The sequence below is a fragment of the Tasmannia lanceolata genome, unplaced genomic scaffold (assembly GCF_043159265.1).
Source record: "Tasmannia lanceolata isolate RefF3 unplaced genomic scaffold, GAP_Taslan_0.1 ptg000018l, whole genome shotgun sequence".
Classification (NCBI taxonomy): Eukaryota; Viridiplantae; Streptophyta; class Magnoliopsida; order Canellales; family Winteraceae; genus Tasmannia; species Tasmannia lanceolata.
The window spans coordinates 68,703,645-68,719,205 of NW_027518695.1; positions in this window are offsets into that span (position 1 = coordinate 68,703,645).

The following is a 15,561-nucleotide window of genomic DNA, read 5'->3' on the forward strand; positions in this document are numbered from 1 at the left end:
TGTTCTAAAGTCATCTTCAAAAGAAGATCCTAACCTAACAATTTAATTGTCATAAAAATAGATACCTCAGAGAAGTTAGAGTTTTATGCCGTAAAACTAGTAGTCATTAGATCATTGTTCTTGTTTTACATTTCGTTTTGCCTGTGTGCAATGGACTAACGAAAAAGGAAAACTTTATTGTGAGAAAGTTTACCATGAATTAGTTTTAGTCAAAAATTTATTTTACGACACTTTTATTGAGATTGAAACAGACCCCGAATAGAAGTTAGATTTTCAAAGCCAATTTCCAAGTTAAAGACTTAGATATTATTGAGGATCAACAAATGATGATAGACCTCCTGGAACATTAGGGATTAATGCGATTCTTGAAATCCTTTGTGTTTCCACTTTTCCTTAGATATTGTATCTAGGGATTGGTCTTGTCTTTATTATCTTGGTTTTTATCCTTATTCATGTGATAGGGTTAGTGTTTTGTACGCTTGGTTGTAATTTTTTCACATTTTAATAAACTGGTAGGGGTCCCCACCAAACCCTAGCTTACCAATAAAAAAAATGTGCCAACTCTTGATTTGTATGTGTGAAATTGAGAGACAGTAGCTTGCATACTAGAGTTCACCTTCTAGATCCAATCAAGTATATGATATTATCTTTCTTTAAATTCATGTGAAAGTATAAGGAAAATCTTTGCAAATCATTTGATCTAGATTTTTTCTTTTATCTGTTAAAGAGAGGTGGAGAAGTTACTTCTATAAGTTGTTTAATGGAGAACCCGTAGCGAATTTTGGAGAATTTTTAATCCTTTTAATGATACAAACCGGAGGTTTGTTCGTAGAATCCGAACATCAGAGGTAAGAGTAGCTATGGAAAATATGAAATTAGGTAAGGCTATGAGGCGTGACGGTATTCATATTGAGACTTGGAGATGCTTGGGTGATGTGGGTTTGGTTTGGTTAACTAGATTATTTAACAATATTTTGAAGACTAAGAAGATGCCTGGTGAGTGGAGGAAGAGTACATTAATACCTATTTATAAGCATAAATGAGATATTCAGAGTTGCACAAATTACCGAGGAATTAAGCTAATGAGTCACACCATGACGCTTTAGGAGAGGGTAATTGAGCATAGACTAATAAAAGAGACGAATGTGTCAGAGAATCAGTTTGGCTTCATGCCCGGACGATCAACTACTAAGTGGTTAATGGAGAGATTTAGAGAAAACAAAAAGCACCTTCATATGCTTTTCATTGATTTGGAGAAAGCGTATGATAGGGTTCCCAGGAGTGTTATGTGGTGGGTTCTTGAGCGGAAAACAATGCTAATTACAATAGGACTGCACCAAGGATCAGCTCTAAGCCCTTAACTTTTTACGTTATGGATGAACTTACAGAGGGTATCCAGAATAAGGTGCCGTGGTGTATGTTATTTGCAGATGACATAGTATTAGTTGACAAAACCAAAGCAGGAGGTAATGCTAAGTTAGAGTTATGGAGAACTACTTTGGAATCTAAAGGTTTTAGATTGAGTAGGACTAAGACGGAGTATATGGAATGCAATTTTAGTAATACAAGGAGGCGGGGCGAGGATGTAGCAAATATGAGTAAACAAGAGGTGCCTAAGGAAGTAGAGATTGAAGAGGATGTTAACCACAGAGTAAGAGCTGTTTGGTTGAAGTGGAAGCTTGCTTCGGGAGTCCTGCGCAACTGTAAAATACCTACCAAATTGAAGGGAAAGTTTTATAAAATAGCAGTGAGGAACCTTGGATAGGAGAGAAAGGAAGAAAATGATCCATGTAGACGAAACCAACTAGTGTCAGGATTAGACTTACTCAATTTGAGCCAGGTTGATTATTTCACCTTCTTCACGAAAATTTTCTAAAGGATTCATTAACCGACCCCAACTAGTCTGGGACAAAGGCTTTGGGTTGAGTTGAGTATCTGTTTGAGAAAGGTGAGCTTAAGTATAGAGATGTAGTCAATTGGTTTGAGTGTTTGGAGCATAAAAACTAGATGTGGATGTGTATAATATAAATATTTTGGTTGAGGCCCTCTGTTTTTTTAATTGTTTTTGAGAATCAATTTCGAGTCCAAAACTGAATATTTGACTCAACAGGGGTGGAACCGGAACGACAAGATGTGTTGGGGTGGCTAAGATTAAAGGGGCAGCTTCGGAGGGGGAATTTTCATTGTAAAATGTGTTGGTCCCAAATTTACCATTTACAACAAAATGGTTTCCATGGAAAATGATTTTCCTGCTTTTGTTCAACTTAATTTTTAGGTAAAATATTTTTCTCAAATTGAAAATGGTCATTGTTTCAAGGAAAATTGTAAATATACTAAATTTTTTTTCCACAACATTGGGCCTGTTTGGATTGTAGGAAATTTTTGGGAAAGTTTGGAAAAGGAAAAATATTTCTAAAATTTTCTATAACTTAGACTAACCCTTTTTCAATTTTTATGTAAAAGGACCTTCAATTTATGGTGATATCCCACTAAATTAACCATAATCATCTCCAAATTTTGAATAGAAAAAAAAAAATTCTCAAGATAAATTTTTCATGAGAAATGGTTTCACATCACATCACCTCACATTGTTACCTTACATCAGCCAATGCTTTTCATTCTAAGCAAGCTTCTCAACTCAACTCAACTCAACAAAGCCTTTGTCCCAAACTAGTTGGGGTCGGCTAAAAGAATCATTTAGAAAAATTTCCTAAAGAAGGTGAAAGGAATCTACCAGGCTCTAATCCTAGCTCTAGTTGGGTTCTTCCACATGGATCATTTTCTTTTATTCTATCCTATCTAAGGTCATGTTCTCTGTTATGTTCCTAGCTATCATTCTAAGCAAGCTTACATGAAGAAATTCTATCTCCACGCTTTTTGTTTGTCACTAACAAGAAAGCATGAACTTGAAAAGAGGGTGGAGATATAACTTTCCTTTCTCAATATAATATTAGGACAAAGGGCCTTGCCATCCATTTTTCTTGATCCTTTCACTGCTCTCATTCTAAGTTTCTAACTAGTTAATTGACGCCCTAACAAACAAAATTGAGTAAAAGAGATGAAATAGCATTGCCTTTTCTCCTTTCATGTTGCTTACATGTAAATTTGATTTGACATGGATTAACATGTTGAAAGGAATAGGTGATAAAGGAAAAGGATAAAAAGAGGTACGAGCCTTGGATCGAGTAATAGATTTCTTTGTTTTTATTTTTGCATTATGTGAATAATAGAACCTTTAAACAAGTTCACATCAATTCTAAGATTATTAGGATCTCTTTGGATGCAGTATGCATTTGTCTTTATTTATCAATAAAATTATTTTAAGTTAATCTTATTCGTAAATAAGGACATTAATTAGGAGTTCATTATTAACTAGATATCATGCATGCCTCATGTATGCCTTCGATTTCAATTTTCTAATTTTGAGTACAGCTGGAACTGTAATAATGCTCTATAAACCAGTTTTTGAAAGAGGATTTTGAGCTTGAGATCGCCCATGCAACATCCACTTTTACAATCAATAATAGAAGGCAATTACCACAACCCTCGCCCAACCCAAATTGAGCCTCGGGTTGACAAGTGTCAACCCTAACCCAAACCGCCTCTAAATCTCTCAACCCTAATCCAACCCACCTAACTCGATTTCCATAATCAGGCCAGATTGGTTTTGGATTGGCCCTTGGCAAAAGCAGAAAATATACAAAAACATTACTTTAAGATTTTAAAAATTGCAACGAAAAAACTAGCTGGATATTCAGATCAGGTTTCCCGAGACCTTAGCCCTAACCAACCTAAAATTAAATTGGGTCTTTTCCCAACACTAGTTATAAGCTTGCTTGCAACCCTAAGCCACATCTAATTCATGACTGGAAATCTAAAACTCTACTGAACCATGGAAAGCTATCTCTCCGCTAACATAGGCTATGGTTGTCAATAATGTCACCAACAACATATATACCAACATGTAAGCTTTTAAATATATTCAGTAAGTCTTAAGTCTCTTTTGAATCCAATTTCTAATTTGTAAATAAGCTTATTTTGAGCTAATCTTATTTACAAATGAGATATTAAGGCATCTTTCGAAGCCATTAATTGTATTAAGACTTATCGCCATTATTTGTAAATAATCATATTTAAGTTTGCCATTCCAAAAAATCATATTGAAGTTCAAGAGCATTTGCAGGTAACATTTAATGCAAATAACTTGGTATCCAGAGGAACCCTTAGGCCATGTTTGGCAACCAAATTTTTTTTTATGGAATATTAGCTTACTAAGTGCTGAGAGAGGAGTACGGAGAGTAGGAGAGGGAGAGAATTGACCAGATATGAGTGAGGAGATGATGCAAACTTGCTGAAAAGGTTTCGGTTTTTTTGTTTGTTGGCAATTCGGTTATTCGGTTTCGGTTATCTAAAAAAAAAATCGGTTAACCGAAATAACTGAAATTTTGATAAAAACCATTATTTAAAAAAAAAAAAGTGTGCTATATGGGCACTTCGTAGGATGATCAAAACCGTCCATTTGATTGATCACAACTTAATTAGGGTGTGCTCAAAAAATCATTTCGATTGGATGATCCTAGCCCTCCGATCGAAACCGAGATTTTGTTGTTTTTCCTCTTTTTCTCACACTATTCGGTTAACCGAAATAACCGAATTTTTTATCGGTTCGGTTTCGGTTACCGAAATTTGATAACCGAAATTATTTTGGTTATCAAATTTCGGTTATTTTGGTTCGGTTATAACCGAATAACCATCCCTAATATTGCCGGGCGTCCGCTCATGTCTCTCCCTCTCCCAACCTCCTTTCCCCTCTGAAGTAGAGTGGAGGTAGCAGATAGAAGTTCTGATAGTGATGGGAGCTCTAATTAAGGTTAAGGGTGAACGCTAGAGAAATTGAAAGAAAAAGGGAATGAATACTAAGGGTCTGTTTTGACGCTGGCGAGAAATAGGAATAGGAAAAAGTGATGTCACCCAAGGATCTAGAGTTTTGGCTTGTTTTAGATTTATTTATTTTGAAATTTTTATATTGGATAAAATTTAGCCTTTGTTTTGGTTTAATTATAGTTTTTTTTATTAGAGTTAATCACCCGGAAAGGAGAGAACATATAGGGAAAAGACTATTAAAATTTAAAAGGAAAGTTAAGTAGGACGAATTTTAGTGTTAGAGGAATGAGTTGAGAGGGATCGGGTTGAGAAAGTAAATCTGATTGCACTTAATGTCATGCAATCGAATGGTTTTTGTTTTGTTTTGTTTTGATTGATCATCCAAACTAGCCCTAAATCCCTATAAATGCAATCCCTAGATGGTCGGGGGTGGAAATGCAACCCCAGACTTTTTTTTTTGATAAGTAATTTGGGGTTAGGCAGACCCCAACTAGAATATATTAAAGAAAAAGGAGATTACAACCGAAGATAGGATTTCCCCGAAAAATCCTCCGAGAGAATTACAGAAAGATCAAGAGGAATGAGATTAAGAGGGATCGGGTTCCCTTTACATAAACAATTACTTTTTGAGAGGTAATCAGCAACTCTGTTACCCTCTCTCCAAATGTGAGAAATTTTCCAAGATTCCAAACTATTGAGAACGATGAGAAGGTTCTCTAATGCGGGAATTTGTTTCCAAGGGCAAGACCATTCTTTTTCTAATTATATTCAGTGCGTGGAGGGAATCTGATTCAATCCATAGCTTTGGGATGGCGGCTTTGTCAAGCAAATGGACTCCTTGAATGATTGCATCTAATTCAAGCTCTGAAATAGGTCTACGATCGACATTGATGGAAAACATAGAACGGGCATCTCCACAAATGCCTCTGAGAATGCCTCCGATGGAAGCGGAATCATTGGACAGCGAGGCATCAATGTTAAGCTTGACTTCGTTGGGCTGCGGGGGTATCCGGGCACAATAATTAAGCGCTGGAGCAGAATGAAATAGAGAAAGGTTCCATATCTGGGCTATCCGGGCATTATCTTCGTTGTGATCATCTTCCAGCTTCAGGAATAAGACTCGGTTTCTTGCAGCACAAATAATTCTGTTAAGAATAATTCTTTTATGGGATTTTACCTGGTCATGAAGTTTGCTATTTCGTTCGGACCAGATGAAGAAGATAGCTGCAGTGAAAAGGAGTCTTGCGAGGATGCTCGACTGACCTTTGAGTTTAAATTTTCGACGAATCCATAGCTCCTCCTCCCCAACTGAATTCTTCTGCTTTTTTCTATCTGAGATATTCTTGAGAATCGTCCTCCAGATCCAAGCCGAGAAGGAACAGGAGAAGAAGAGATGGTTTACACTCTCAGTCTTGCTGTTACAAAGAAGGTAAGATTTATCAACCGAGGGACCATGGAAATGGAGGTTATCTTTGGTGGAAAGATGGTTTTGAATGGCCAGCCAGGCAGAGAAACTAAATTTTGGGATATGGCCCGGAAACCAAATGGAAGAGCCCAACAGGGGGACGGATCTTTAACTCTAACAGCATTCCAAACACTTTTAAACGAGCAAATACCATCTGGTTGAGGTTTCCAAATGGGATACGAAGGAGATAAAGATGAAAAAAGCCTGGAATTTATGATTGGTTCCAACTCCTGAAAGAGAGGGAGCTCTAGGATTTCATCCCATCCTCCAGCTTGGATAGAGCCTCGAATAAAGGGAAGCGGGGGGGGGGGGGGGGGTGGGGTGAAGTTGGAAATGGATCCGAGGGAGGATTGGGATTCTAGAGGGCCCTTGGGATGCCAAGGGTACTTCCAAAATAGAAGGGAAGAATCAGGACCAACAATGTAGCAAATGTGATTCTTCCAACCTCTCTAGCCTTGAAAATGCTTCTAACGGCCCAAGATGGATTGCTAGGAATTGGAGAGTACCAAAAACTTCTGTTTCTTAGATACTTTCGGTGGAACCAAGTGACCCAAGGGTTGTTCTTATCAGACACAATTTTCCAGAGTTGTTTGATTTGAGCAGCAATGTTGAGGTCTTTAAGTCTTCGAATTCCAAGCCCCCCTTCTTATATAGGCTTGCAAATACTTTCCCAGGAGATTGGATGATGCTTTCTTTCTTTGACCGACCAGATGAAATCTCTAAACACTTTTCCAATGGTGAGGAGAACAGCAGAGGGCAGATGGAAGGCAGTAGACCAGTAAACCTGATAAGATGAAAGAACTGTTTTTACTAATTCTACTCTTTCCGCTCTAGATAGATTACGATTGGTCCAGCTGGACATCCTTTTTTTGATTTTGTCTATGATTGGTTGACAATCATGAGAATTAAGCCTTGTTGTAATCAGAGGGAGGCCCAAATATTTGATAGGGAGGTTACCTTCTTCAATATGTAAGATGTTGCAAATGGCTCTTCTCACACTATTCTGAACCCCTGCAAAGAACACTTCACTTTTTGATGGATTGAATTCCAGCCCCGAACAGAGTTTGAATGACTCCAGACACTTCAAAATACCTGAGGCAGAGCTAGGAGTTGGGTTAGCATATATCATGACATCGTCAGCAAAGAAAGTGTGAGAGATGGATAAGTCTCCCTTAGAGAAAGGAGAGGAGATAGAGCCTTGGGCAAGATAGGATTGAATGAGAGAGGAGAGCATATCCATGACAAAACAGAATAGAAGGCGGGAAAGGGGGTCTCCTTGTTGGAGACCATTAGTGGATCTAAAGAAGCCATGGGGAGAGCCATTTAAGATGACAGAAAAAGATGCAGTAGAGATGCACTGATGGACCCATTTACACCATTTACTAGGAAAGCCCATTTTTTCCAAAAAGAGGAGAAGGGAGGAATGGTTTACACTATCAAAAGCTTTTTTAAGATCCATTTTGATGCACATTGCTTTTAAAGGATTCTTCCTATGAAAATTGTGACATAAGTCATGGGCTATGAGAATGTTATCTTGAATGTTCCTACCAGAGATGAAGGCTGATTGGAAAGGGGAAATGAGAGAGTTCATAAGGGGTTTAAGTCTATTAGCCATGATCTTGGTGATGGTTTTATAAAGAAAATTGCAGAGGGCCCATATGGGCCTGTATTTTTCCGGGGAGCAGGCTTCGGGGCATTACCCCAGACTGTGCTAAACAATGGATAACTTGTATCGGTCCATCCCACAATACAAGCTATCCATTTTTGGCACACAATTCACCAAAAACTATCGTGGAATATGGGGCAAGGTCTTATCCATGAAAAACTATCCTGCAATCAGACAATTTGTTTAAGGGCTGCATTGGAGGTTTTATATTTTCTTCCTTCTTGACGGCTTTTTCTATACATTGTAGAGTTTGTTTCTTTTTTTTTCTCTTTTTTTGTATTGACCAACTCCGTCGCTTGTTCTTCCATTTCACTATTAATAAAATCTCCATCATTCACAAAATTAAGACCCATAGGCAAGAGGTTGTCATAGGACAAAAACCCAAGGGAGACAAGGTTTGTCAGCCTCAGTTTCCTTGAGAACTTTTTAATTGGTCGAGAGAGAGCTTGTTTAGATTTCAAGTTTACAACAAATTGCATCCAAAATGCAATTGGATGATCACCCAAACTAGCAAACTGTCAAGGGTAAAAATGGAATCCCTAGACTGTGCCAAACAATATCTTGGCAGTTGGCATGTAGAACGTATCATGATGACTTGGCCAAGTCATGAGTTGATCGGTGGAGCTATAAACACTTACCTGAATTACGCCTTTCATTTCTTTTCCCCATCAACTTGTGCTGATTCTGAAATAGAACTTGTAAGAAATTGCTTAACAATTATTGCTTGTAATTTTGTGATTGATTGTATTATTATCCTTAATTTAACTAGATATGGTTTCATTTCTTGCAACAGGCACAAAGGTTAAAAAATGATTCTATAAGGTCATAGACCCCTCCACCAGCTGGCCTGCCGATGGTTCTATAGGGTCATCGACCCCTCCACCAGCAGGCTTGCAATGCATCATTTTGATGCCCGCTTCAAGGATGCTACAAACGCTATAACACTTAGGCTCTGTTCACTTGCGTTCCCTGGAAAGCAAATCCCTGGAAAACAGCCTCTTTTTTCCTTGACAAAACCTTGACAAGATAGAATTCTGGTGTTCACTTGCTTTCCAGGGAAAATAGTTACACATGTGGAATTTCTGCAATAAGTCAAAAAATGACATGGAAAAGCCCATTCCCCCCCCCCTTTAGGGATTTAATTTCCGACCAAAAACACTCGGATTTCGTTTTTCTGGGAAACTAGTGCAAAAAGAAGGCAAGCAGTTTCCCTGGAAACCTTTTCCTGCGCAAGTGAACGGTCCAGAAACAGTCTAGGGAAACATTTTCCTGCACAGATTCACTGGATTTCTTTTCCTAATGCCACATCAGATTCCCAAGAAACATTTTCTTATCATTTCCCGAGAAAACAAGTGAACAATACTTTTGGAAGAAAATATCAGTTCGGTTCTGATCCTCGTACCAAAAGGGAAGAAAAAAGTGGACTAGAGGAAGGTTAATCCATTTACTACATACTACATATGAAGTTGTTATAGATCAATCTAGCATTGATTTTCAGTCTCTTATCTCATCATTATAATCGTATTGTGGATCCCAAACCGTCCATTTAAGTAATGTTGTTCTCTACTGAATTGACTTAAGGGCCCGTTTGGATACCTCATGCATTTGTATTTTGATTTGGATTTGAGTTTTGGATACAAAACACATCAATCATCTTCATGATCAGGTTTTAAGAGAGAGAGAGAGAGAGAGAGAGAGAGAGAGAGAGAGAGAGAGAGAGAGAGAGAGTGAGGGAGGGAGGGATGGCTCGCTGTTGCTGGAGCAACGTCGAGTGAGGGAGGGAGGGATGTCTCGCTGCTTCCGGAGCAACGTCGAGGAGCAACGATGGTGACGGAAGTTGCCACAAATGTTGATTTGCAAATAATGTCCCGCAGAAAAGATTTGAAAATCGGAATTTTTTGCACTGTTGTAACTGATTTGGAAATTCTAAGGATCTGATCTACTTCAAAATATCAACTAAATCCAAATCTAAATCTTGCTGGTATCCAAACGTGGCCTAATAGTAAAGTTGGATTTCCTAAGTTATCTCTAAAACTAGCGACTTTGATGAAATTCTTTTGCTGCTGTTGTATTATAATTTCATTGAGATATTTTTGGAAGAAATATAATCGAATGGACGAATCAGTGCCAAAAATACACATTGATTGCCAAGCCTTCTATTCGGCTCTTTCATGCCCTTCATATTGAATCATTGCAGTTAAGGCTCAAGCCCTATAAAATTTGCATTCCGGTTTAAGAAATTGTGATTCAGCTTAGGCCCTGTTACTTAGGGATTATGACAATTGACAACCGATTCGCACCCCCCAATCAGTTTATTGGACTCAAAATTACATTAATGTGTCCTATAATCGGATTGTGCTGACAATCTGTAGCCACAATCTCAAACAAACAGGGCCTTAGCTTACACTAGAATTCTAATGATAAAATTTCTGTGTGAAGTGTTTCATTAGGCGAATTCACACTCCTCTAGATAGAATTCACGACAATTCTGGTATATGATTTTGGTGTGAATCTTCTCTACCAGTATTCTTACAAGAAGCATGTGTAATCTTGGATTGATTCCTGAACCGGAGGTCCATTTGCAAGTCATCTAGAGGAAATTATCTATTGGAATTCCTTGGGATCAAATCCACCTTCAGCGGTTTGGATCAAACCAGATCCATGAGTTCTACTTGACAGAATCATGTTATTAGAAGCAGGATCGAATTTAGTTTATTCATTCTAGAGTTTTCTAGTTGTTCACTAAAACTGAGAGCTGAAACTCATGAAAACACTTGTCCTTGCTATGATTTGTAGTTTATTCATGCATGTTAGTAGTTGTGTGATACGTACCTAGATGGGTCCCACTTAGTGGAATAGATTATTTAGATATCTTAGTGAATAAGATCATATCTTGATATATTTAGTAGTTAGGTTAGATTAGGATAGTCTCCTATTAGCTATTTCTATTCTTATAATAAGATCTTTCTATGTTTATCATTTTCTATATTTATCATTAAGTGCTGTAAATAAGCATATGTTATCATTAATGAAAATCAATGAAGAAAATATCTTAGAAATTGTGTCTTGTGCACAAAGGAGGACTGATCCTTTCCTCGAAGTGGATCAAGAGGCTGATCTTCCCTCCAAGAAGATCCATCACGTTACGAACCAATTCGGGTTCGTAACAATTGGTATCAGAGCGGCACGATCCGTTATCATGTCGAAGCAAATCGAAGCAATGGATCAGTGGGATGAATATATAAGAGAGATCCTAAGGAATCTAGCTTTTATGAAGGCTCAGTTCAATGAGATAGCAATATCGTTTGGCGTGAAGTCAGAAGAACCTCCATGTCTGATGGAAGATTTGAGTGAGAGCACCGTCGAAAAGCCTTGCATGATGAAAAAGAAACGACGAAACAGAAGAAGAGGAGAAAATAAGAAGAGCAAAAGAGATCATATAAAAGGGAAGAAGCCACAAAAGAAAGTCGTCGTTGATTTTCAGTGTCGACGAGTTCGTCTTCAGAAAATCCGTCATCCTTCTCAACATGTCCGACGCCATCGAGAAGATCATCACCCAAGACCATTCGTGCATCCAAATCTCAATTATTTCAAAAAAAGTGGCAAAAAAGCTTTGATGAACGACATGATGAGATTCGTTTGAAGATTGAGCTATCGCGGTCCTTGATGTCAACATGCGAAATGATGACTAGTTATAAGATAAATGGAGGAAGTAAGGGACACAAAATCTCATTGTTCACCTTAATCTTCAACCTTGAGGACATGGTTGATTTCAAGGCGGATGGAATGTTAGGTGCCTGGATCGGTCCCACTTAGAGTGCAATAAATTAATTAGATATTTTAGAGAATAAGATCAGATCTTATCAGATCTGATATATTTAGTAGTTAGGAGATATTAGGATGCTAATTTAGATTAAAATAATCTTTATTTAGTTATGTATGTTATTATCATAAGATCTTTCTATGTTTATCTTAGAGTGCTTTATATATGCACATGCTATTGTAATGGAAATTAAGGAATGAAGAAATTATCTTAGAATTGTACCTTTTTAGGACAAAGGAGGACTGGTCCTTCCCTCGAAGTGGATCAAGAGGTTGATCTTCCCTCTAAGAAGATAAATCACGTTGTGAACCGATTTTGGTTCGTAACAATTGGTATCAGAGCGGTACGATCTGTTATCATGTCAAAGCAAATCGAATGAGCAATGAATCAGCGGGTTGAGAATATAAGAGAGATCCTATGGCATCTAGCTTCTATGAAGGTCAAGTTCAATGAGATTGCATTATCGTTTGGTGTGAAGTCAGAAGAACCTCCATGTCTGATGAAAGAGTTGAGCGAGAGCACCATCGAAAAGGTTTGCACAAGGAAAAAAGAAAGACGAAACAGAAAAAGAAGAGAAAAGAAGAAGCGAGAACGAAAGCAGATAAAAGAAAAAGTGAAGAAGCCACAAAAGAAAGGTGACAAAGAGTCTATCGTTCCTCTCAACCTTCCAAACGCCATCGAAAAGATTCTCACCCACAACCATCAGTGTATCAACATCTCAATCATTCCAAAATACATCAAAAGTGCCTTGATGAATGGCACGATGAGATCGATTTGAAAATGGAGCCGCTTAAACTCTTGATGACGGCAAGCCTAATGATGACTAATTACAAGATGAAGGGAGGAAGAAAAGGATGCAATATCTCATTTTTACCAACCAGTGCTTAATCTTCAACCTTGAGGACATTGTTGATTTCAAGGCTGATGGAATGATACGTACCTAGATGGGTCCCACTTAGTGGAATAGGTTAATTAGATATTTTAGTGAATAAGATCATATCTTGATATATTTAGTAGTTAGGTGAGATTAGGATAGTCTCTAATTAGCTATTTCTATTCTTATAATAAGATCTTTCTATGTTTATCATTTTCTATGTTTATCATTAAGTGCTTTATATAAGCATATGTTATCATTAATGAAAACCAATGAAGAAAATATCTTAGAAATTGTGTCCTATGCACAAAAGAGGACTGATCATTCTCTCGAAGTGGATCAAGAGGCTGATCTTCCCTCTAAGAAGATCAATCACGTTACGAACTGATCCTATTCTTATAATAAGATCTTTCTATGTTTATCTTGGAGTGCTTTATATAAGCACATGCTATTGTAATGGGAATTAAGGAATGAAGAAATTATCTTAGAATTGTGCCTTTTTAGCACAAAGGAGGACTGATCCTTCCCTCGAAGTGGATCAAGAGGTTGATCTTCCCTCTAAGAAGATCAAATCGCGTTGCGAACCGATTCTGGTTTATAACAATGTGATTGATCATGCTTGCTAAAGAGAGTTTCAAGCTCTAACAAGACTTAGGTGATGAATTGAGTATTCCTTCACAAACTCATGCTGTAAGTGAAATTCCACCTTGTTCCTGAAATCTAGGCGGGCAACTTGGGTCAGGTCGGGTTGAGCTTTTGCTAAAAAATGATTGGATTCAAACCGAATCCGACCCGATTTTAGGTAAAAGCTCAACCCACCCGAGTTGCACCTCTACTAAAATCCATTTGATCCGTGGAATTTGAAAAAAAAACAAACAAACAAACAAAAAAAGTCGTTTGAGAAGAAGCAAAATTCAGTTGGTCTCTGCTCGTGCACTTCATGAATTTCTGCTACATATTTGTTTGAGGTCTAAGTCTCTCAGAGTTGTTTGCACAGAGAGTTCAAGAACCTTGGAGAATTCCTAAAGAAGTAATGGAATTGTACAAACATAAACAAATAGGTTGCCATATGCATTGAGTTGTTGAGGTAACAAGGACACTTGTCAATATTGTTTTAACACATTGGAGCCTTGATTCTTATTCAACTAATTTGAATTCATGAAGACCAGCCTTATATTACTCAAATATCATGTTTCCTGTTGATTACAGTTCCATTCACTTAAACCGAGGTCCTCATCTTCTTGGGCAAATTTTCACTCATATTCCATTGTGTGTATTGAATGCTCAACTGTTACGGTTTTAGATTAGGTGCATGACTTATGTCTGAGGTCTTTTGAAGGATTTGCTAAGTTGAATTTCCTTCAGGCACATATCAGAATCTATCGGGAGGAAGAATTGCAGGTGGTTGGGTTAACCTGAGAGCCTTTATCTTGGATTATACAATGTAGTTGAAATTCATTCACGTCGTAGTTAAAATTCATTGAGTTCAGGCCTTCTACCTCAGGTTGGAGACAGTAACTGAAAGGGCTTATCAAGGATTAACAGTTCCGAGACTCCATATTGGAATTTAAAGCATTAAAGCTTGGCTAAGTCTTTGAATGTTGACTTGAGTACTGTTGGGGAATTTGAATTTTCCCTTAATATCATTTGATTGGCTACAATTACAAACATTTTCAGTGACTGGAGTCCAACTTCAGTCCACATTTTTTAAGACGAATTCTAGTGGTGTCACATGACAGGGTTCTACCACCCAACCAGCAACTGAACATTGGTGTTTACACTTTCAGAGTTGAAAATCCTGAGTTCTTAGAAGCTTTGAGCTCAGATTTAAAGGAATCTGACATTTAGGAGTGCATTTGAGCATTGAAAATTAGTCATCAGATCATTTGGCAAGTTAGCAGTTGATAGGTGATTCTCATTGAAGCCCTGACAAACATGGCAGCCAGGAGGTTGTATATTGTGATCGGGTATTCACACAACTTTTAGAAGGCCAGAAGGGAATGACTATTGAGATCCAAAGCACGAGACAATGACAAGAAGTTCCGAGCTGGGGCAATGGGACCCCCTATCTCCCATTCTTTTTGTGATAGTGGCTGAAACGTTATGGAAATTGATTGAAAGAAGTTCAGAGAGGTTAGGCAATATATTGGGGTGCTCCATAGATTTTCTTCAATCTACTTATTTGGGATTACTGTTGGGCAGAGGAAGGCTAGGTATGAAGCAGTAGGATCACATTCCAGAAAGGGTGGAGAAAAGGTTGAACATGTGGAAGCGAAACTTGGTATCATTGGGAGGCCGAATAACTTTTATCAAGGTTGTCCTTGTGAATATCTGGATCTATAAGTTGTCGGTTTTCAGTGTCCTTTGAGTGCGATAAAGAAAATCGAACTGGTTTAAAGAAGATTTTTATGGGTGGTTTGGGCATTAAGAGATTGAAGGAGGTTAATAAAGCCCTGTTGGGGGAGTAGCTTTGGAGATTTGGTGAAGAAAGTCACCATTTATGGGTAAGAGTTATAGAAGAGAAATATGAGTATTGCCTGGGAAGGGGGAATCTGATGATAAATTCAATTATAGGGGTGTGACAGTGTGGAGAGACATCGTTCAATTAAGGTTCATGTTCAATGAAGGATTTCGTTTTCAGGGTGTACTCAGGTGATAGGACAAAATTCTGGAAGGATAAATGGTGCGGTGATGAGGCCCTATGTTCCATCTTCCCTGATCTCTTTGTTGTGTCTAAGAATAGGGACGTATGTGTAAAGGAATACATGGTTCGGGGGAAAATCGGCATCTCTTGGGATCTACACTTTAGATGGAATTTTTTTTATATGGAACTTGACAGGGTAGCTCAG